Source organism: Cinclus cinclus, chromosome 17, assembly GCF_963662255.1.
Source record: "Cinclus cinclus chromosome 17, bCinCin1.1, whole genome shotgun sequence".
In the NCBI taxonomy this organism is placed as follows: Eukaryota; Metazoa; Chordata; class Aves; order Passeriformes; family Cinclidae; genus Cinclus; species Cinclus cinclus.
In genome coordinates, this window is record NC_085062.1 from 5,987,963 (window position 1) to 6,011,285 (window position 23,323).

Consider the following 23,323-nt stretch of genomic DNA (forward strand, 5'->3'; position numbering starts at 1 on the left):
GGCCTCTGTACGTGAATGACTGAGTAGAGCTCATTAGCCTGAGTTATAATAAAAGGTAAGATTAAATGATGAAGTTCTTAATTAACTATAAATCTCTCTCACAATTCTCTGCTTCTGAACTACACAAAGTCTACAAAGAGGTGGCCACATAGCAGAGTGATCCCTGCAGACTGGCAGCCATGCTTGGACAACCAGTGTGCACCCACAAGGGTGGGAGCTCTGCATCCCCTGGGACAGTAACTCCAGGAAAATCCTGGATGCAGAGCTGCAGCTCTCCCCTGCACAGCTGCTCCAGTCCAGAAAACCAGGAGGTTTTAATTGAAATCTGGCAAAATTTACCAGAATAAACCCATGAGTCAAAACCTGACGCAGACTTCCCATGAGTCAAAACCTGACTCAGATTTCCCAGGAGTCAAAACGTGCTGGTATTTCAAAAAGAAGGAAGGAGGAGACCATGTACAAGGCTGCCTTCAGCTGCCACTCACCAAAGATGGATGCACTCATTTATTTCAGGAAAAGCCTCCTATAGCCCCTGCCTTCAGCAGATTAACCTATAGATCACAACTTTGAAATTACTACTTGGCCTGAATCTTTTTAACCAAGTCAGCCTGAGGAATCATTCACAGAAATCATTAAAATTTGGAGAAACTAATAAACCATACCAGACTGGTTTGGTCGCTTCAGCTCCATGCACTCATTTTCACAACTACTGAAAACTGCAAGAAGAATATTTTCTATAAATAAACCAAACCAGTGCTGGGCAATCATGCTCATCCAGCTGCATCTTGGCAAAAAAATCTTCCCAATATTGGAGAGATCACCAGAGCCTCTTTGCTGGTCAATGCTTGATCCATCCTCAGTTTGCATGGGAAGAAATTGGCATTGCACTAACTCTGTGAGGGCATATCACCTAACACACCCCGTATATGTTGTAAATACCCCTTTCACTCACTTTGTGGTAGCAATTTCACTGCTCACAAGACAGCCCATGTGCAAACCCAGCGTTTACCTGATTTTTTTTTTTTTTCACTCAGCAAAGACCATTCACCTCCCTGACAACACGAGTCACTCAAATTTGATGGATTATAATGCCCACCGTGGGCAGAAGGGGATTTAGCTCAGGTACAACACAACTGAAGCCCGTCAGACGAGTGCCACAGGACACTGAGTGCTGCTGACAGCCGTGGTTGAGTTCCTGCTCAGGGCTGCCTGTGTCTGACAGCTGGAGAATAACAGCCAGGGAGGGAGCCTGACAAATCAGCCAAGGCTGCCTCAAATTAGAGTGGACTGAATCCCCCTCTGCCATCCCGAGGACAACACCAGAAATTTGAGCTGTGCGTTCTGAAATGGAACTGGAAGTAAATATGAAACGGGTTCCCAGGGGCCTGAGTAGTTTATGCACTCAGACTTAGCACTTCTTTGCAGCTGTCACTCAGGCAGTGCCTGGTGCTGAGTGCAGATAAAAGTTGTTTCTTCCATATCCAAAGATTCCTTGATTGCTGTTAGGGAGCCTGATCCAGGCTGTGAGGAGGATGGAGAAGCAGAGCTGTGAAAAGAGAGGAGTGCCTCACTCCCTGCATGTATTGTTTTAATTTATTTGTTTACCACTATCCAAACCTATGGCAATTAGCAATAAATTTAAATTACATTTCTTCGAGTCGAGTCTGTTTTGACCACGATGGTTACTACCGTTTGTCTCAATCACAACATTTTCTATCTTATTTTCTCCCTACCACCATCCTTCTGAGGGGGAGTGAGAGAACAGTCCTGGCAAGCAGCCAAGGGTCAACCCACCACTGGAATATATCAAAATCCACTGCTTATTCTCATGTATTTCAGATAAGGGGTTTTAGATGAAGGCTTTTTAAAACTGGTCAAAATAAGGGAGACGGCAGCAGAGTGCACTGGAGAAATGTCTATCTTGAAATATCAAGATGTTTTACAGAGATCAAAAAGCACATTATACCTGCCTTTATGGAGGTCCACAAGGGCAAAAATAAGAACAGAATAACAGCATCCTGGACCCCACTCAGCCATGTTTGTTACATACATGGCTCTACTGCTGCTCATACACACGAGGACCACATGAAAGTTAACATTTTTGGTATTTCCTTGACAGACTTGCAGGAGGGAAACACAGGTCTAACATCTGCTTTGGGGTTAGGGTTCTCTTGCACCCAACTACCAGGAAGCACAATCTAGACACACTCACGTGGCATAAAATTGTCCACAGCTCAGTCTTCAGAGGCATTTCAAAACTTCCCCTTCATCAAAGCAAATAAATTCTCTATGTTTTGCAAAGCTTCAGCATTATGCAATGGAAAGTAGAATGAAGAAGAAAAATAAGAGGCATAATACAAACCCTGTTAAAGAGGGGAAATTGTGCTTTGTGAAATAGAAGGGCTTTTTATGTTAGAAAATGGTTTGAGGTGAGGAGGTACATTAATCTTAGACAGGATGCACAAGTAATGGAGGAACCAGTGGGAACAGCAGAGGGTCCACAGTGTAACTGGAAAACAATGTTATTACCTGATATGTGTAAAATATATGTATTTTGGGTCCTGATAAAGTGTAATGCTCCACAGGATATAAAAAATGAAAGAAGAGCTACACCAAGGTCCAGCAACAAACAGCATGGAAGAAGCACAAACATTGCTGGGCTAGAGAGAAAAATTGAAGTTCAGAGTAGCAAAGTGTGGTTAGCAGAGCTGATGCTCAGTGAATTCATTGGCACAGCTCACATCCACTGCACTGTCAGTTTTAGCAATCTAGATGGAGAATCTGGTGATATCAAATTGGGATCCTGAGCACTGAAGAGCTCCACACAATGGAAAACACCCAGGCAATGAGGCAGTGGTCCCCCATTGCTGTCATGCTGAGAGCCAGGGGCACTGCTGCTCTCAGTAGAATACCTCACTTTAAGGAATGCACTGCCTGGCTCTGCCTGGGGTTGTGCTGCGTTTGGATCCCATCCCTGCTTTGATTTCTTCAGCCCATGATGAGAGACAGAAGCACAAGGCTTCAAAGCACAGCTCCCACCTGGCTCTGCAGGAATGAGGTATTTCTGTTCAGCACCATCAGGGCTTCAGAACTGTTTTCTTCCGTTTTTCAAAAGGAAAATCCTGCTTTTTAGCTACAGTGTTTTCAGTTTGCTCTGTGGAGAAGAACAGCTGTGCTCAGACCTTTACCTTTCTCTAGCCAGGGATTCCTATCACCCAGAGCTGCAGCATCAAGGAGGCCATGGAAAGCTTTTGAAAGGTAATACTGCACTTTTAAAGCCTTGAAACGTGCTGAGAAGGAAGCAGGTCACCTTTGCCACATCTATCACCAGTGTGAGCTATGTTCCCTGCAAGGCAGGCAATTCTGGGGGCACAGGCTCTTATGTCTGTGTGCCTATTTCTAAAAGGAGCTGCAATGCAGGTGCCAGAAAGACATTTCACTGGACCAGTCACCATGTCACAAAATTTGCTTTGTTGGTAGGAAACCGAGTCCATCCTAGGAGCCTGCAACTGAGCTTGAAGACTTTCCTGCTGTCTGTGCTGGCCCCTCCATGCTGTTCTCTATCACCACGCAGCAGCAACTGCTGGCACAGTTTGTTCCTATTGCTGCAGGAGCTTCAGAGCAAAAGAGTGCTGAGCCCATTAACTTAATTCTTCTCTTACCCAGCCCAGTCTGATCCTCCCTCCCACTACACCTGTGGCATCAGTCCCTTCAACCTCAAATCTGCAGGTATAATCCCTGTGGAGCTTTATCAACAGCTATCAATTTCCTCCTGTGAGTTTCTATGCCTTCCATTGACTTCTAAGGCAACAGGAATCATCACTGTTTCTCTCCTTAATATATATAAAAATATATATATATTTCTCCTGTCACTTTGCAAATGCTTCAGCTGGCCCTAGCTCCATGCCTTCATTCTTCCTGAGCTGAATCCTTTAGAAGTCGTTGATTGTGACTACAGATCTCCTGGCACATAACCAAATTTCTTCTTTACAGTGTTAAAGTCTGCCCAGCTGCCAACCCCCTTTCCACGTACACATAAATAAACAAGCTGCTGAGAGCGTTTTCAGCCTGCTATCATTGTATTGGGTGTTCCACACAGAGAAAACTGGAGCAGCTACAACTCTCACTCCTTTATTTAATATGTATCAATGCCAACCAGTATCTAATGGACGTAATGATTGAATACTGACAGGCATATTTCTCCAGCCTAGTTCTCCTTTGGCAATAATGCCTGACCAAGATTGATGACTCTAATACCAGAGCAGGCAGTTTGTTTGTTTCTTCTATAGGCTTCATTTTTCAAAGAGCCTCAGATCCCCCTTCCCTCTCTCCCAGAGAAAAAAGGAATGGAAAATTGTGATGACTGCTGAGATACCTGTACAAGTGCTGCTGCTGTCTCCTCAGGCCACCAAACCACAAAGGTCAGATTCACGAATGTTCTAACTGGGTTTATTCTGCCATAATTCACATGGTTTCATATCAGTATCACACTGGTGTGTCACAGTGACACATGCAGCTCCCTGGGTGAGGATTCAGTGGCCGGAGTGGAACAAAACCTGAGCAGGTCTGATAGGATCACAACAGGACATTTCACAAGCACTCCTCAAGTGCCCACACAAGATTCCAGGCAGTCCTCTGGAATAAGAGCGTCAGCAGCACAAACAAAGCAAACAAAAGAGACTCCATAAGCAAGGCATGGTTTTCTTTTTTACACTGTCTTGAGGAATCAGCAGCAGATGCCAAGGACATCAGAACAGCAAGGAAACACTGATGTGCAGAGCTAAGCTAGGAGCCATTATACAGTGGGGAGCAAGGCTGCAGTGTACCTGGCTCAAAAATAAGACAATTAAAGTTTGTCTTGCCTAAGGACAATCCACTGGTAGACAAAGTGCACTGTTGCATGCTGTGGATGACACTTATCTAAGGAAAGGACAGAAACTTGTTGGTATATCCTGTTCTTTAAGGAGAAACACAGAAATTATGTAATCTGAACTTAGCCTACTCCTTAGTTCTGTTGTTCTACCACTTGCATTTTTATATGCTTTTTACAGAGAAGTCACCCATGTTTAGGGATTCATTAAAAAATGAAGATGCAGGTTTTGCTCCTTACTGGCACAAGGAACCCATACAAGGAAGATACTCAAGGAGTGGACGCAGGAGTGTGGCAATACATAGAGAGGCAGAATTTCCTGTAATCCATAAGCAGAAACAGCCTCTCTCTAAAATTTCCTGAATCCCATTTCCATGAGGTCTCAGACAGCAGAAGCACTTGTACTTCACAGCAAATGCAATTGTAGAGATGAGTCCCCAAAGGGATCTTTGCTCATCCTTAGCCTAGAGAACTTCTCACTAGTCTATTACTCTGTTCCTAATTTGAAGTAATGTGTGCTATACAGGAAAGGTTAAACATGACTGATCAGCAGGAGAAAGTGCATTTTACACTGAATTAGGTAAGGCTAACCAGGAGCCAGCAGCTGTGTTATACCACAGTTCTATACCTCAGTGACCCCACACTCTTCTCACAAATCCTGTCCTGAATGAAGCATCACCACACACTCACACACCTGAAAAACTCACGAAGTACCACTGCAGCTGCACCTTCAAATACAGACCCCTTTAAGTCCTGAAGAGACAAGACAGATTTCATTAATTCTTGAAGACCTTGAGCCATCATTCTCAGTCATACATCCCCAACACCATTATCAACACTTTTCATTCAACTCTCTGATTCTGCCCCATTTCTTTGTCTCAGTTTCCCCCCCTAGTTCTGCCAATAATTATTGAAAAGTCCTTCAAAAGCCCACAAGCCTGTAATCACAAATTACAGATTAGGCAAAGGTGATTTAAAAAGTCTGGACTGAGCGCAAGGACGTTTGGTAAATGTCAATTAGGAAACAAGAGCCACCAAAAAAAAAATAAAATAAAAAAAAAAAAATCCAAGACTTTTAATGCTCTGAAGTACCTTTTGTACTCTGTAACACCTAAATCTAACTCATCCTCTTCTCACTTTATTGGGAGGTTTTTTTCAGAACAGAGGTGCCTTTGAGCAAAGGTAGATCTGCAGGAACAAAGTCTTACTGCTGAAGAGTCTGTGAGAGGTTAAATGCTTGGGAAAAGGGGCAGCAAAGTAGGAGATGCACTATGAAATTATAAATTCTCAAAGTACATTATGCCGACACTGGAAATAAAACCAAAGCAAGCTCTCACTATGTTGCTTAGTGCTGCAGTTGTCAGGGTGCTCCAGCACCACAGTGTGACCTCCTCAGACACACAGGCTCACGTGCATTCTTACGTACCATCTTTGTACATGGATGAATCCTGGAATTTAAGGTTTGAAACCAAATAACAACTATATTAAAAAACAGCTAAAACGTTATTTTAACTATGAATTTAAATATCAGATCAAAACCCTCTTGTCCCAGAATACACAGCATTTGCACCTCAGAGATCACTTGTATCTGTAAGATTCTGGTTTTCTTTTCAGCTTGGGACTTTAAAAAGGAAGTATTTTCTTTCACATTGTGATAAAAGGCAGTCACAAAACACCAAAGCTTCCAGAGAGTTTCGTATACCATGAATTTGAACTAATTCTTAATTATTCATGTGTATAACATGTGCCAAGGGCAGAAAATATATGAAACAATTTAATAAACCTATTTTTAATTTATAACCTGGATCAGGCAAAATTTTGCCTGTATGTGCTCCTTCTCCAGATGCATCCAGGAATCTGTTGCTAGCAAAATATGACTGTAAATAACCCAGTGCTGTAAAACACAGACAATCAGCATCTACAGTATTTGATAAAAATATAACAGAGTGAGAACACAGACTCACAAGTCAATGAGGAGAGTGACTTGGATGATGTCCTGCAGTGCCCTGGTCCAAAGCAAAAGCATGAAAAGAGACTGAAGAACTGACTTCTGTCAGCTTAGGTAGGAGTGAGGAACTGAAAGGACTCGAGAGCAGCACAACACACTCTGGGAGCAAACTGAAAACAGAATTTTAGTATTTGAACCACTTAACATTAAGCAGACGCTGGGCCATTACTGATATTTTTCAGTTTCTTAGATAAAAATCTCCAAACAAACAAATACAGTCAAGGAATACAGACAAGAAAAGAAATCTTGCTGCTTATCCAAGACACACACTCACGGTCTTTTTCCTTTACTTCACAAATGCCTGGCTCAAATTCAAGATGCGCTTTTCTCAGTGCAGCATGGAAGTCTCTAACATTTCTTGTCCCTCAATATTTGGTTTGCACACACGTATCTGACCACAAACAAGCCTGACACATATCTTTGTGGGTAATTCACAAGAGCAATTCTGTATCATTACTGCTCCTATTTGCTTTTGCAGCAGCAGCACTAAGGTGTTGTTGAGTAAGAGGCCCTGCATAGTCCTACAGTGTCTAAAACTTAGCAAATCCCTCACAATCCTGTTAGGGCAAAGAGGTTCAAATTATCATAAGCACAATAAAGGGGAAAGAGACTCTATGAAATGCATGTAAAGGGACATCATGCAGGTAAGGCAGTAATTACTGATATAGATCACAACTTGAAATCACTTCAACCCACACTTTCTTTGAAAAATCAATGTGTTTCAGCAGCCCTCCCAAATCTGCTCAATACACTAAAATTATCAATATTGCCTTAGATCTAATAGAGGTCATAGAAGGGGGTCTTGAAGATACAGCTCTCATAAAGTAAGATTTTTTTCCCTCAGAAAGCTTTTTGAAAACCATTTGCAAAATATGGGGGATGCAGCATGAATTCCAGCATCCCAGGTCCTGAGAGATGCCTCACTGTTTGCCTCTCACTAGGTACAATAAACTCTTTTATATTCTAGTCCCTGTCCAATCAGGTTCAGCAGTCTTGCCCTCTGCACACCAGGGCAGGTGGTGCACGTCCCTGGGAACTGTAACTCATGCAATAACTGCTTTCTTTGAGGTCCTTGGAAGCACTGTTACTATTCTTGGGAATATTTTCTACCAGCCCTTGCTAAATGATCCATATCCTCTGCTGCAGCTAAACAACAATTGATTTTTCTGTTCTTTCTAAGCACTGTCCCGTTGCCAACATATATTTCTCATTTAAGTTCCTGGAGCATTTTGTTGCCTCTCCAGCTTAATCTTGCCTTTCCATAAACTTAGTTTATGAGCCTCCCCATCTGTTTCCAAGGTGGTGTGTGCATGTTGGGCATATCTCTCTCCCCAGCTATTACCCAGCCAGGTGTATGTTTGCTGACTGCACAGCACATACGTGCATCCTGTCAGGAAAATGAGATTTTGAATCTGCTTTGCTGCTGGTACTGCTCCCTGTTTCATACCTGTGACACCATGAATCATGTTGGACACCCAGGCTTCTCCTTACTCCATCACAGCCTGCAGCTCTCTCCCTGGTGCTACACAGATTGTCTTGAGATTACAAGCTCTTTGTGTGCGTTAGCACTCAATTTCTGACCCATTCCTATCGTGGATTTTATGCTGATAGTAAAGCAGGTTGTTAGCATCAGATTCCTTCTCATCTGTTTGCCAAAAATCTGTAATATTGAAATACTGAGTGAGGAATCACTCCACTGCCCAATCCTCCTGCCTGATATCAGTACCTTGGGGAGCTGCATCTGACAATTAAATAAAGGTCAGTCCTAACTGGATTTGTCCCTGAATAAAATGGATTCTCCACCTCTTTGAAAAGAAAAAAAATTAATAAGTGTCCATAGCACTGACAAAGAAGCTCACATTGACACGTCCCTGTTGTCAGGGTTTGAAACCAGCCCTGCTGAGCAGGTATGGGCAGCAGCCAGTGGCCACACAAAACCTCAGGAGCAAGATCAGGCTGCAAGGGCAGATTTGTTGTTGCAAAAAGCACAGGATGCAAACCCACAGCTAATTTTAATGCTCTTGGGATGGCTTTGGGTTCTCAGATTAGCCAAAGACAGTAGCAGCCAGGTTATTTTCTGCTTGAACTACTGGTCTCACAGGCAGAGCTCTGTGTCTGTAATCATCCCATCACATCCTCACAGCACTGTGCTTGTTAAGTTTCTGGCTAGGGTTTACAAAGAGGGTACATAAAGCTCTTGTTTCACAGAGCCGTCACCCACGAGCACCCCAACATCACAAAGCAGGATGCAGGATTCATTCCCAGCTGATTCATTCTGCAGGCAAGCCAGGGGTTAAAACACCTCACCAGATTTTGTGTCTATTCCTGCCCTTTAATGATTTCTCCTAACAGAGGATGTGTTTCTCTTCTTAGGTCCTCAGCTGGGAATTTCACCTCACTAAGCTGCTGCTGTTGCAGGGACCTATGACCTCCAGCATGCCTTCAGGCCCTCCTGCTCTTTTCTTACAGCACACCATAGCTGTAGCTTGTGATTTTTTATTTCAACTCTTCAAGTTATGCAGGGAAGTATTTTGTGCTTTATCACTGTGGGAAGCCATAGAGGATGGATTCTTTCAGACACTGCATTTACCCCCACCCCCAGCTCTTTCCAAACTTGTCTTTCCACAAGCTGCTCTCAGTTGGAGTAAAGAGCTGAAAAGAAAACCCATTTCCTCAGAGTCTGCAGAGCAGCCTGTTTTTCTAGGAAGTGAGCATTCCTGTCCCTGCAGATGAAACACCAGGACGACCAGCAAATGTAATTTAATCATCAGGGAAACACACATTACAGCTCAAAAGCACCCATGTACTTGGAGAAAGGGTCAGGTGCCCACTTCACCAGATCTAAGCAGAGTGAGGTTAAAGTGTCAGGGAAGACACTTTTCAATGAGTACCTGTAGAAAAGTACTCCTGGAAGTACTGAGACTGTCATTAAACACAGCACAGGGTTCAAGTGCTTGAGACTCTGTTTAAGTTCAAGTATTCCATGCTTCAAAACAAAGAATTTAACTGCCCTAAAAAGGGCAAGATCCAGCCTGTGCCTGGCATTCAAGGCAAGTGTTCTTAAGGGAGCATTTCTGGATTCACCTATGCTCCCATTTAATTTTTATTTTAAGTTCACTGTAAAGCACAGAAAGGACTTGCAGCCCAAGTGTCTTTACTATGCTACAAGATACATTTTCCAAAGTCCTTCTGCCATTGCCACAGCCCCTGTGCCAGGCCGTGTGTCCCCAAGAGATGGGGGATGACAGAAGCAGTGGGGGAGCATCCCTCTCACTGGCATTGCTCCGATGTAAAAGCCAGGGTGTAAATAGGAAAGGGAGGGAAGGCCACCAAACAAAAAGGTTTGTTCTGCTGTTGTTTTTCTCCCCCCACCCCCCAACAAATTAAATAAAAATTCTAAAGACTACAGCTTGCATAATTTAACATGCCTGTAAACATGGAACATGCATAATTGATGTTAAACAACATGCTAATCACCTCATAATGTGAACAGAGGGGCAACCTACCCTCAGTTTATGTATAAGTAACAAGATGGAAGCCTGCTGAGCTCTGTATAATAGGTTTTCTTCCCCCCCCCCCCCCTTACATTTGTGTCTCAGCATGATGGTAAACCACAGCTTAGGCAGGAAACCTAATGTATTATTTATGCCAAGCTTTGAACTGAAATGCTTTTCCCTGTGTTACATAAATATATATATTACCCCTTCAAACACAGTGATTGATTGTGTCAGGTCACAGTGAGAACGCATTCCCTGTTACAATGGGAAGGGAAGGACGATGCAGGGAATGCCAGCAGTGGGTGAGGAGCTGCTCCCTCAGGGCACAGACACAGACACAGCCCCAGACCTGTTCCCATTCCTGTGGCTGCCTTGGGAGCTCCACAGAGGTCCAGGAGTTGTACAAATGCTGCCACCACGGTGGAGCACTGCAAGAGAAGCCTGCATGGATGTCCTGTGATCTTCACTTCTGCCACCTTTACACTGCTGAATCCACCGGGAAGCAAAAATCCTGCTCCAGCCAGATCACAGTAGATGCTACAGGGGAGTCAGAAAGCCACCAGCACCAGGATGCTGAGAGCAGTGCAGAGCTCCTGTTGACTTCATTAGGAATATGAATGAGTTTAGAAGCAAATTTAACAAGAATTTTATCACATTTTTCTTTTCACAAGATGATGCAGCTGGGTGCTGAGTTGAGCAAAGAGGTATTGAGCACAACACAGCAATGAATCCACAAGTCCCTTCCATCTAGCCAACACAACACATATGACTTCTGCCTTGTCAGAGGTCTGGCTTTAATTAAAATCAATCTTAGATAATTTATATGGCATTTCATTAGATGTATGCTGAGCTAGACCAGGGCACTGTCAGTACAAATAGATGTATCCAGTATATGAGCTGAGAAGCTGAGGTCACAACAGGGCATTTTGAGTTCTCCTTTTTGAAATCTGTTGTTTAAAGATGGAACACCAAATAATCTTTAACCTTGCCCCAGGCAGATCAGCTCTCTCCCATGCAATATGTTAGCCAGATAATTAAAAGACTACAGATAGTCACAAACAGATGCAAGGCATTTTGTTTTAATGCCAGAGCTGTTTCACCAGTGGCAATTTAGAAATTTGCCATGAGTTCCAGCATGCCCAAATTGTGCTCTCAGCTGAAAAAGAGGTAAATATTTAAGGCTGGAGGGAGCATTTTTTTTTTTTTTCAAAAAAGGGAGAGAAACAAAAGGTTGTATGAAATAAGATATGTTACTATAAGCCCTAGAGGAGGCAACCAACATAGCCAGGATCAGCTGCACTGGAAAAAAAACCCAGCTTTTCCATCTCTGGATGGAAATCATCCCTTTACAGTGATGGCAACACTGTGGGAAAGCTAATTGTGCAAACTCTAACTCCAAGCTCCTTCCCACTGCCCGCTCTGAACATAAATATTGGGGTGAATCCCCTTTAACTTGGTTCACTTGAACTTCAACATCTTAAAACATTAAATATCGCGTTTTTAGTCATTTGAGGAATTCTGGTGCAGGTGGGTTCCAAGGCTCTTGCTCAGCACCTGTGAGGATGTGACACCCAGAGCAGGCTCCGGGAGGAGCAGGGGCAGCACCAGGATCTCCAGGGGCACAGCAAACCCCTCCACTGAGCAGCCAGTGAAAGGAACAGGGTGAGCACACGTGAGGGAAGATGGATCACAGGGAGGGAGCTTGGTGTGAGAATTACATCACTGGGAATGAAATCCATCTCCCAGCCAGATGGAGCTGAGTTTGTTTACGAGCCTGAGCTGTGATATCCACTCAGTCCATCTGGCTGGCACTGAGGGGAAGTCCTGCCAGCAGATACCTTGGAAGGACCATTCTGCTCCAGCTTCCATTTCATCATTCCACGTTAATCAGTGTGCCTGGTGGTGAGGGTATCATGGACAGGAAACACCAAGATATGAAATGCAGCACTCTCTTCCTGATTAATACTAATGACTGAAAACATTAGAGTCTCTTGAACAAACCCTGCCAAATTTCTGCAGTCTCTGCAAAGACTCACTTATACAAAGATTACTTTACAGCCCTCTTACCACTTGCTGCTGCCTTATCGTGGCTGTAAATTGAATTAACACATCCGGAGCCCTGCAGCACAGCCAGGGGATTTAAAGGTCTCAAGATCAACAGGAATCCTGTTCTGGACTATTGTTTTTCCTGCAGCAGTGAGGGCATCCTGACCACAACCAGACTGATGCTATTGAGGGAAGATACAACACTGGACATCCTCCCACATCCTTTAGGAGATTGTTCCCAGAGATACAGTAACAAGTGGCCAAGCAGGGAAAAAACCCTCAAATCCTTGTTACAATGAGTTGCTGACAAGCAGTAACCAACAAGGGGTATGTTGGCTCATATTCATCCACCAAATGAGATGATGGAGGACCACCACAATGAGCTATGTATTAAACATCTGTATTAGGCAGAGATGCATCTATATTATACAGACAGATGATTGCATATTAGTCCAAACAAGTTTTCATGGTTCAAAGATCTGGTATAATAATGAAACCAATAAGGAAACTCAGTGAAGACACCCAAAATACATCCTCAGCACTGGTGTCACAAACTTCGTTAGTCTCCATTCTCTTAAGTGATGCAGGCATAATATCCCGAATTAAACAGAATGAACTGAACTGCTCAACATTTGATGTGAAAAATTCCTCTTAGTTCAGAGGGGGAAATAAGAACAAAGCAAGAACCTTCAGGAGAGTGAAGGTGGTGATTTTTGCTTTTCCTTCGGCAGAGCCTGGCTGTCTGCACTGTGGGCGCAGCGGAATTGTCCCTGCAAGAGCCGAGCCCAGGGCTCAGAGTCTGCAGGACAGCACCGTCATCTAGTGGGCATCCGAGAGAGCGCTGCCACCGACTCCTGCTCCGGGACACACCGCTCGGACGGGGACACTGCCGGGAGAACAAACTCTGAGCCTCCCGGGCGGACCCACACTGGGCTCCTCATCCCCTGCATCACCACCCAGGACAGACAGCAGCTCCCCCTGCACTTCCAGACAATCAGTCTGGGCAGATTTTCAGGGACACTGTTGTGTCTATCACACCCTCACCTACTAAGTCTCAGATATTTCTTTTTGGCAATCAATAGAAAGACTCACTTTGAATAAGGGTGAAGAGTTCAGGCAGAAAAAAGTCACTGGCACACACACCTAAAGCTTTTTTTCTAATTCAAGCTGCCACAGTACACCAACCTTAGAGATCATTAGTACAGCTGCCCTCTCCAAAGTAAACCTTCCTCATAATGCCAGAGCAAGGAACTTTTAGGGAAACTAATCCATCACTAAATTTCCTTTTGGGAAAAAACACAAAAACCACCAAAGGTTGCAAATACTCCTGAATCACAGTGTTTAGGTCTGCATTCTGATGTCATTCTGTTTGTTCATCACCATCAACTTTTCTCCAACCCTGTTTCTTAGACAGTATTGCCACCAGGCCCTGCCTTTAGGCTACTAAGCACTGGACCTTTCTTCCAGAGGATGCTTAGCAGTGGAGTGCGTCCTGTCTTAGCTGAGGGAAGCATGAGAAAGTAATGAATTTTTACTACTGTTTAATAATTTGTCCTCCTTTTCTAATTCCTCTCAGTGGCAGAGCCTGGATGAGGACAGAGCTAGGACTGGGAGTGCCCTGGGGGAGTTACAACACTTCTCAGTCTCTGATGCTGCATCAAGTTCCTGTTTTAAAGTTGAGCCTCTGCTGTCAAGACGTCTGCTTAGTTTTGAGTTGTGGGATTTTTCTTCCACATTCCCATTCATCTCATTGTTCCCACAGTCCCTCTTTCAGTTTCATAACCTCAGCAAAATTTCCCTGTATTTGCTCCTCCCCCAGAGATATTAACTAACTTCATTTGCTGCCTGCTGGCTAAAAAGATAAAAGGGCTCCACATGTGTCAACTTAAACTCACTCTTAATAAAGAAAACCAGAGCATTTTTGCAGAAACTATTTACCTCATTATTTGGCATTATAGCCAGGAATGTGCTCCCAGTTTAAAGCAAGCAGCTAAAATCCATTTTCTGTTTCTAAGAGGAGTAAAGTCAATTCCTAATGAGACAGCAAAGTCTCCATTCCCAGCAGAGGACAGAGTTACATTTACCACTGGAACAGCACAAGAAAGGAGGAGTCTTAATTCCAAAGCAGACGTGCACTATACAAATTAAACAGCCAAGATTAACTGTGCCACATTGGTATCATCAAGTTTGCTATGATGAATATGTTATACAATCTTCATCAGATCCTGTGCGATTTAAAGATGCAGGAAGGTCATTGCTGTCAGAACATTCAACTCTCCACGACTCTCTTGACCTAAAATGATGCACTGATGCCTTCAAAAAGGCTTTACTTGAAGTTTCATCTTTTTTAGTTTAAATCTATGAATGCAGTCAGAGAAGGCATTTTTCTTCTCTTTCCTCTGTGTAAGAGTTCTTGTGTCTCCTACTATGTCTGCTCTCATCAGAAAAATGTGGTGCTGGAAATCCCATACACATTGACTTTACTCTCACTTCGACTCAAAGAAGCTACAAGTATTAATTTAATTTTGTGGTGTGCAGGCATTCATTTAGCCACAGAGCAAAAAGTGCTCCTAAGCTTATCACAGCCTCAACTCATCTGAAGTTACCATCTCCAAAACCAGCAACAACAAAAGAAACCTGAAGAACAAGCATTCAGCTTGCAGTATTTTTTTAAATGGGTAGGTGGCAGTGATTGAAAATCAGGAATTGGATCTCTAGCATAAGAATAGTCAGGGAAAACCCTCACTATGAGTTTAACTAGTCTCACATAAGAGTACCCCAGAAGTCTCACATGGTGCCACTAGATGTCAGTCTTGGACTTTCAGTCGAAACAATTGTTTGGGTTTTATTTTTTTCTTTAGTTGTTATGCCAGTTGCCACAAAGAATGAAGACCTTGCCATGATTTTACATCTTAATTTAGTATGATAGTTCCACAAGAATATATTTGGCTTAATGTTTATGGGAGAAGACACATGCCAAATTCCTCTAGTATGAGACAGGAACTGGTCTGCTCATAATTCAGCCTTGTATATAATCTTTTTAAAAGGAACACAGGCTTCAAGAACTTCTTGTTTAAATATTGATCTTATCCTCAGCATTGTTTAATCCCTCTAAAAATATTAGAGGAAAGCAGTGCTTTATTGTGGGGAGGTTCTATTTATTTGCAGGGGTTTTTTTTGGTTATCTCCTATTTGCCAAAGCTGGAGGTGTAAATGAAATTCATTTTCTGAAGGTCTTGTTATTTAAGGAAACTCTGATGGAACCAATGTGCACAACTAACCACATTTTAAAATGCTTACAGTTTCAACCTGTGAAGGGGGAACAACACAAGGGGTGGATCTAGGAGGCATTAAGCAGCAAGGTGAAAGAGGAGCAGGATTGCAGAGGGAACAGAGCACAGCAAACAAACCAGGACAGGACACCAGGATCAAAGGGAATTCAAAAAAAATTTTCACAGATTGCCAGCACCAGGACTTCTCAGGAAAGGCACCTACACATGGCCATAATGAACACCATGACAAAACTGGTGTGCATTCAGAAACAAGAAGTGTTTTGGGGTCAGATCCAGACCATGGTGCTCTAAAAGCTCAAGACTCCAGACATCATTATTCCAAGGCCAGGGCTACAGACAACCCCATAACACACAGGGGTTTATCTTTTTCGATGTGAAGGTTACTTAGATGCTTGAGTAAATCCATGTGACCCTTTTTCAAGGTTGATTAATCAAAACACTGGATAAACATTCCCTTGCTAGCAAGCAAGTGCACTTAGGCAGGCAGTGATGTGCCCTGGGAGCTGATCCCAGCCAGGAAAGGTCACTGCTGCACAAGGCACGGCCTCCCCTCAGCCCAGGCAGCAGCTTTGGCATCACCAGATCTCAGTCAAGCACAGGTTTTGATCCTGCAGGATTAACCCAGTCCCTCAGCTTGCAATTTACCTGCATTCAGTTATTTCAGGGAGAGGGGCACAGAGCTGTCCTAAATGCCAGCTCCTCCAGCTGGGGGCTGTTCCTCTGGGTCCCCTTTGCCTTTCTGCAGCCAGGCAGGGGTTCACTGATCACAGCCCTCCCTGTTTCTCCCAGACCAGAGTGCAATAACCGAGATGCTTGGGATAGGCTGCCTTCCTCCCACTGATCTGCAGAGGGAGGAGGGATCCCTCTGCCAGAGTGTGCCTGGTGCCTGCAAAAGAGCAGATGTGCTCCAGTCACCTGAAACCCATCACATTTGTGCTGGCCATCACAACACCCCTCTCCTGTTGCACTTCCCACAGTATCTCTCACATTTAACCATGTGGAAGTGTTGATCTAAAGACCAATACCCTCACTAAGAAAGGAAAAAAATACTGAAAACATAAAAATTCTAATCTAGTAAGGAAACGGCAAATAGAGCAACTTGCACAAGCAATAGACTCACAAGAGAAAGCTGAACACAATCTTTACACAGGGAAAAAACCACAGGGTAATAAACAGATCTAAAAACGCAATTTGTTTGGAAATAGAGGGTTTTCTACTGAAGGAAAACCATGTGTAACATTGAGTTTAAAATAGTCCATCCCCCATCCATGAAAGATCCCATTCTTCCCACTTACTCTCCCTGAGGCACATTCAGAAGTGAACAACTCATGTAGGGGTTATTTCATTTATTGCAAGTTACAGCCATCAGCCAAGGGGAGCCTGGTGGCCACTGAGCAGCGGCACCACACAGACGTTCAAGATGAATTGAACAAAGATATTTCTCTGGACATGAAGCCACCAAACTCAAACCCAGCACATTCTGTAGCTGAAGAGGCTACAGCCTCTTCAGGATGGACACCCAGCTATAATTACAGCTCAGCAGCTGCTTGCCCTCAGTCTTGACTCAGTCTTTTTTATCATAGGAAGCTGCTTCCTATATAAGCAATCAACTTTACAAATAACCCAGATGTTTTCCCCCCTTCTGCAGTGTAGCAGCTATATAAACTGTGAAGTCCTTCAGCCTCAGCATTCCTTCTCCTGACCAAGAAATAGGACATCTGCAGTTGGAATTTGGGACACAGCATTCCATACCTCTCTCAGAGGCTGCCAGCACGTCCCAGTTCTGTTTTGGTGCTGTGAGTACAAGGGGCAGAGCAGCCTCACTGCCTGATGAAAGCAGTCTTGATTTATGCAGACAGTTGACTGGAGCTACAATAAATAGATTTGTAACAACACAACACAACCGTGTTACAAGGGGTAGCTGGGGATGAGTCCAGGACAGGTGTTCTGCAGAATTTATAATCCACATCTGTATCATGAAGCAGCAGGCAGCTTATTTAAAATGACAAGGCTGGGGAGAGGCTGAACAGTTCTTTTTTTTTTTTTTTTTTTTTTTTTAAATACAGGGAGGCTGATGGGAAGAAACCCAGCCAACATTTGCACCGAGCCAGTGGTCCCACTGCAGCTCTAACATGCTTAACATAGGGGAAAACATCTTAAGGGAGTGAGTGGTAATGGGCCATGAAGCATATGGCAGTGTTGTGGCATCTCAAGAGCCATACGCACAGCCCTATAAACTGTCGGGATGTGATACACTACAGATAATATCCGTGATAAATTATTCACTTAACCAAAAATTGTACATCAACCCTCAACAGCTGGTAAAAGCTGGATCCTTGCCCAGTACATTAAGGAAGTTTGCTTCCTCAAAGCTCTACTGTTCTTTAGGGGATTTGAATTATGCATGTTACCATGAAAGCTAATGCTGTACATATGCATTCAAAGTTATTATTAACCTCATCAGGCAGAGAAGGAGTGGAGCAGGCAGCTGTTTTTCTAGCTCATGTGCTTAGGATGTGGTGATGTTTTAAAGGACTTGCTGAGAGCAAGGATATAGGAGAGTTTATTTTCCCCTTAAGAGTAGCTTGACAGTAGCCAGTTTAGCCTGAAGGGTCTCTGGGGTGGCCATTGACAGAGCCAAGCTGCTTCTTCAATATTCTTGTACTAGAACAACTAAAAAGTAACATTTTCTGGTGACCCACATAGTAGCTGTGCTGTGCCTTCCATTTAAGGATCTTAAAATGCTTCCCAGACACATGGGGGACAAGTCTGAGCCAGGTCCCCAACAGCAGAGCTTTTATTTTTAGTGACAACACCAAACTCTACTGCACCTCCCAGAGCCCCCTGCTCGAAGCGTAGGGCTTGATCTTATATGGACTGACCAAGATGTTTTTGCTGGCAATTACACCAGCAAGTAAGGACACAAATCTTAAAACTTCAGCACACAAAAATCAGCTTTTCCTCTGCAATGTGCAATATCCAGGATTTTTCCCAGCCACCAGTTCATCAGTCCCTCCTTCCTCAGCCTCACCCAGCCCATGGGACCACTTTCCCCCATCTGCTTTAGGGAATTGTCTCCTCATGACAATACTGTATATTTTCCCTCAAGCATCCAAATTCACCAGGCTCCCACCTTCAGTGTTTACAGTTCATTGTACAAATTCTGTGTTGAATTTGTTATTACAGATGTAAAAGCAAATCAAGAAGCTTCAAAAACCTCTCCTTGTCCCCATCTCAAATTCATTGGAGAAGCCTGATTTGCCATTAAGAAGACTTCGATTTTTTTTCTATGCAGCTTTAAGGCTGCATTTTCAAATGCTGCCTGCAGGACTGACATTTTCCTCTTCATCCCAAACAGCAGGGGCAAGGCTGTGGCATGAATTGCAGATGGAGAGCCTGGGACAGTAAAGGTAGCACATTATCTCCTGCTTGGCATACACGTGCTCTTGGCATTCATTTTTTGAAGCACCCCCAGTCTTTCATTTCTCTCCCTTTCAAATATTTTGCTCTGCCAAGAGATTCAAAGCCAGGCTCTCTGGATAAATGGCCAGCTGGTGCTACAGCACAGAGCATCATGGGCTGGAAATGGGTTTGGAGAACAGTTTGGGGGCAGTTTACATCCCCCGGCCAAATAAGAATGGGGAGGCAGACCAGCCATGCTGCTGGGACCTGCAGTAAGATTTTGCAGCATTAACTGAGCTAGTCTAGCAGCTGCTGGATAGAGCAATAATCTTTGAACGTGACTTCTTGTTCTCTTCTTCCAGAAAGACAAGCTAATTAAAAAGGGGTTACAGAGAGATTATGTGGACCAAGGGGAGATTTCTGAAAGGCATAAAGAGCAGCTCAGCAACCAGATCTCCCCAAAAGTCAACGTGAATTAGGCAACTAACTCCCACTTGTCCTTTGAAAAGCTCTGCTTGCAGCTTTTAAAGCTTGTCCTCTGGCTAAAAATAAATAAATAAGTGCCAATTTCTTCTAGCAAAGCTGTGCATTGCCTAAGACAAATTTCTGATCCCTTAGAGGTTCAGTGCACACACACTGTGCAGCAATTTTTGGTAGTTCTGCTCTGTTATCCTGTTCCTCAGATGATCAATTGTTTAAACACAACCCATCGACCCTGGTTCCATGTTTAGCCAAAGCTGTTTGGTAAATAAGGCCAGCACGTCCCTGGTGCTGTGCTGCACACAAAAGCAGTAGTCACTGGGAAGACACAGAAATTAAATCAGTGTCCCCAGGTCTTCTGGAGACACAAAAGGAAGAAAAAGCACCAAAGTGAGAACAAAGCTCACTTTCCTCCCCAGAGAGCCCCAGCAGCACCTGCTGGCAGCAGCAGCAGCCCTTTGCTGCAGGCTCTTCTCCAGGGCACCCTGGGAGGAACCAGCGAGCTCCTGCCAGAGCCAACATCTCAGCCTGAATGTCAGTGTCATTTACACAGCAAATGTCACTTAAAGCTAACACCAGAAGGAGCTTGTCGGGGTAATTCACCAAGAAGCAGCAACAGCAGCTTAGCAGCTCTTTCCCCCCATACACACACACACACACACACATATATATATATATAAAAATCTATCTAAAATTGGATTTAGACTACGAAAGGTTTTCTAGTGATGACACCAGAGTGGAGAGTTTGATTTTACAGCACCAGAATCAACATGGTACGAGGATGTGCCGCAAGCCTGATGTGATTTGGACACCGTTCCTAGAGATGCAGCAGTTTCCACTCACAACTGGCTCAGCCTCTGGCAGCTCTGCTCGGATAAGGGGCCAGTGGAGCTCAGACTGGATAAACTTGTCCATAGCTGCACTGAGGATTGTTAGCACATTCTGCACTAATCATGGACAATCCAACACAAGTGACAGCCAGTCACTGCTAGCCTGGGTTTTAGCTGGGAGATGGAAACAGGAAAGTTTCTCTCCAGCAGATTTCTGCTGCCTCAGTCAAGTGTCAGAGCTGCACCTCAGTATCTTAAATCAGCTGCTACACAGCAAACGCAGTCAATCTTCTTGCAGAGATTCCAGCAGACACTTACACTAGTGCTTCTGATAAGAGGAGGGGAGCCCAGCAGACAGATTTCATCTTCCCAGGCCCACAGTCTGCAGAGAACACTGCCACAGCCCATTTCCCCTCCAGGCTGAGGGAAGGGAAGCTGGCACTGTGCCTGGGGAAGCCATTTCGGATGCTTACGGGGCTGACTCCGGACACAGAGTTGGAGATTAAGGTATCTACAGCTTTTCATACAGACAGAATTTCACACTTGTGATTACCTCATCTCTTCATCCACTCAAATCATGTGTTGTTTTTTTAGGATTTGCCCTGTTCCTCTCAAAATCTTTCCTGCAAGTTACCTGGGACCTGCAGAGCAAGCACAAGGGCAGACTTGGGAAGCAAATAGAGAAGAATTGCTCATCATCAGACAAGAAGGTTTGGTGATTACACATTCATTTAGTTACCCTAATAAAACCCACGTGCCTGACACGTGCAAACAAAACATCCACCTGTTGAATGGAATTACCTGTGGTGATGTGCAATATATTTTTATAATGTAAAACACAGATTGGAGTCTTCATTTCCCCCTTCCTTGACAGAATGCAGCTGCACAGAATAGAGATATAACACGGGAACCTCATGAATCCAGAGCTAAACTGCAGGAGACCAGGAACAAATAAATATTTCACAAAGTGTTAGCACAAGACACGACAGCATAAATAAGTGTGAAGATAATGGCTCCGAATGCAATTTGGCTTAAGTCATCTGTGCCTTCAGAAATAGAAAGATGATTTATTTCAGGCCTGAACGACCTGAGAAGGAAGCAGCGGGTTTTTTTCCTGGGTTATTTATTTATTTTTAATCATTATCTTTGACCTTTCTGCAGGCAGCAAAGGGAGCAGGGGTGGTGGGTCGCTGGTACAATATGTAGGTTAGCACTGGAAATATTTCTCAGGGATCTGAGAGATACATGAAGTTAGTTGTGGTGATCAGAGCACTCCCCAAAGCCCCTTTTATTGGAACCTGTTAAATGTGTGCCTGTGCTGTGAGCCCATGCTGTGGCCACAGCTGATGAAAGCCTTTACATTTAATAGCTCTCAATGGACATTTCTTCCTTCAATTCATCCAATTGCTTTTTGACACACAAAAACTCAACACCTCCCATGCCTGTAGCTGCGTCAGCACACTGTGTGAGGAAGGATGTCCTTTTAAATCCAGGTCTGCCATCTAATCCTGCTATTTGATACCCCTTGAATCACATCCTAAAAGATGGTCACTCCCTATTCAGTTTCTTGTTTCACTCAGGATTTTACAGCCTCGGTGATATTCTCTTCAGTTATTTCTTTCCTAGGAGGAGACTCTTGGCCCTTTTCTAGGTCTACTGAGCCCTGCTTGAGTCAGAGTAGGGTCCAAACCCAACACACTTGCCCTGCAGCAGATGTCCCACAGATTCAAACAGTGGCAGAACAAGGTTGGACATGTCATAGCCTAAAATGAACCAAACTGCTTGAGTGAAGAATGCAACACTTCAAGCAAAAATTTGCTGAAACAGTGCCCTAGGTCTGACTCACACCAAGATCCAACTTCAGGTCAAAGGGCTTGGCAACTACAGCAGAGAAAAAACACATTAAATGTATTTTTTATCTCAGGGTTTTCCCTGTTTTTTGGCATTTTTTTAAAATATTGCTGCAGCTCATACAGAATTAAGTAACATAAAAACAATGGTAAATCTTTTGCTGTTTTAAAGTCTTCATCAAGCATTAATCCTTAATCTGAAACACCAGAAAATAGAAATGAAACAAATACAAAACTCTGGAATTCACAAAATTCAAATTAACACAAACTTTGACCAACAAGACACTCTCAGGCCAGTGCATGAAGCAGAGCATGCAAGGGTATCACTCCCAGCTCAGCAGGCTGGCATTTCCAGCTGCACACACCAGCTCCCAGGCACCACAAGAAGCAGTTTGTGCATTCCACGTTGAGGCAGGCTGAGTTTTCCACTAACTCTGTGGAGCCTGGTGGTGCTTCCAGGCAGTGCCAGCCCTTCCCTGCAGCAGAGGAGCCGCTCCCTTTCCCACTGAAGTAGCTGGAATTTACCCACTGGGATTTCAGACTGCAAGAGGCGTGACGGGGCTGGCTGGCAGCCACCCTGTGTCACACAGAGCTGGTGGCACCGAGCCAGGGGCATAGGTGCACTGGCACCTCCAGCTCCCCAAGCTCCAGCTGATAAAAGCACAGTGGGGGGAAAGGTAAAAGCCACGTCATGCTTTGGGTGAGAGGGAAGGGTTCTGCACAGCCTGGTGCGGGAGGAGCTGGAAGAATAGCGGTGTGTCAGTGAACACAGCCACCTTATCTCAAGCCCTCATTCCCATCACGGGCTGGAGCTCGCTCCTGGAGGATGGCCCCACTGGGGAATGCTGTACTTGGCACAGCAGCTGCCCTGGCAGCTCCTTCTAGATGTTCTCTAACGCTGGAGTAGGAGGCAGATTTGAGGAATGAGTGCACAGATAATTATTGCCTCCTCTGAAATCCCTGCTGGATTTTGCAATCCTGCAGCAAAAGCCTCCGCAAGAGCCAACCAGAGGCCAGCCCTTCTTTGGTCTTCCTGCATTGAGGGAC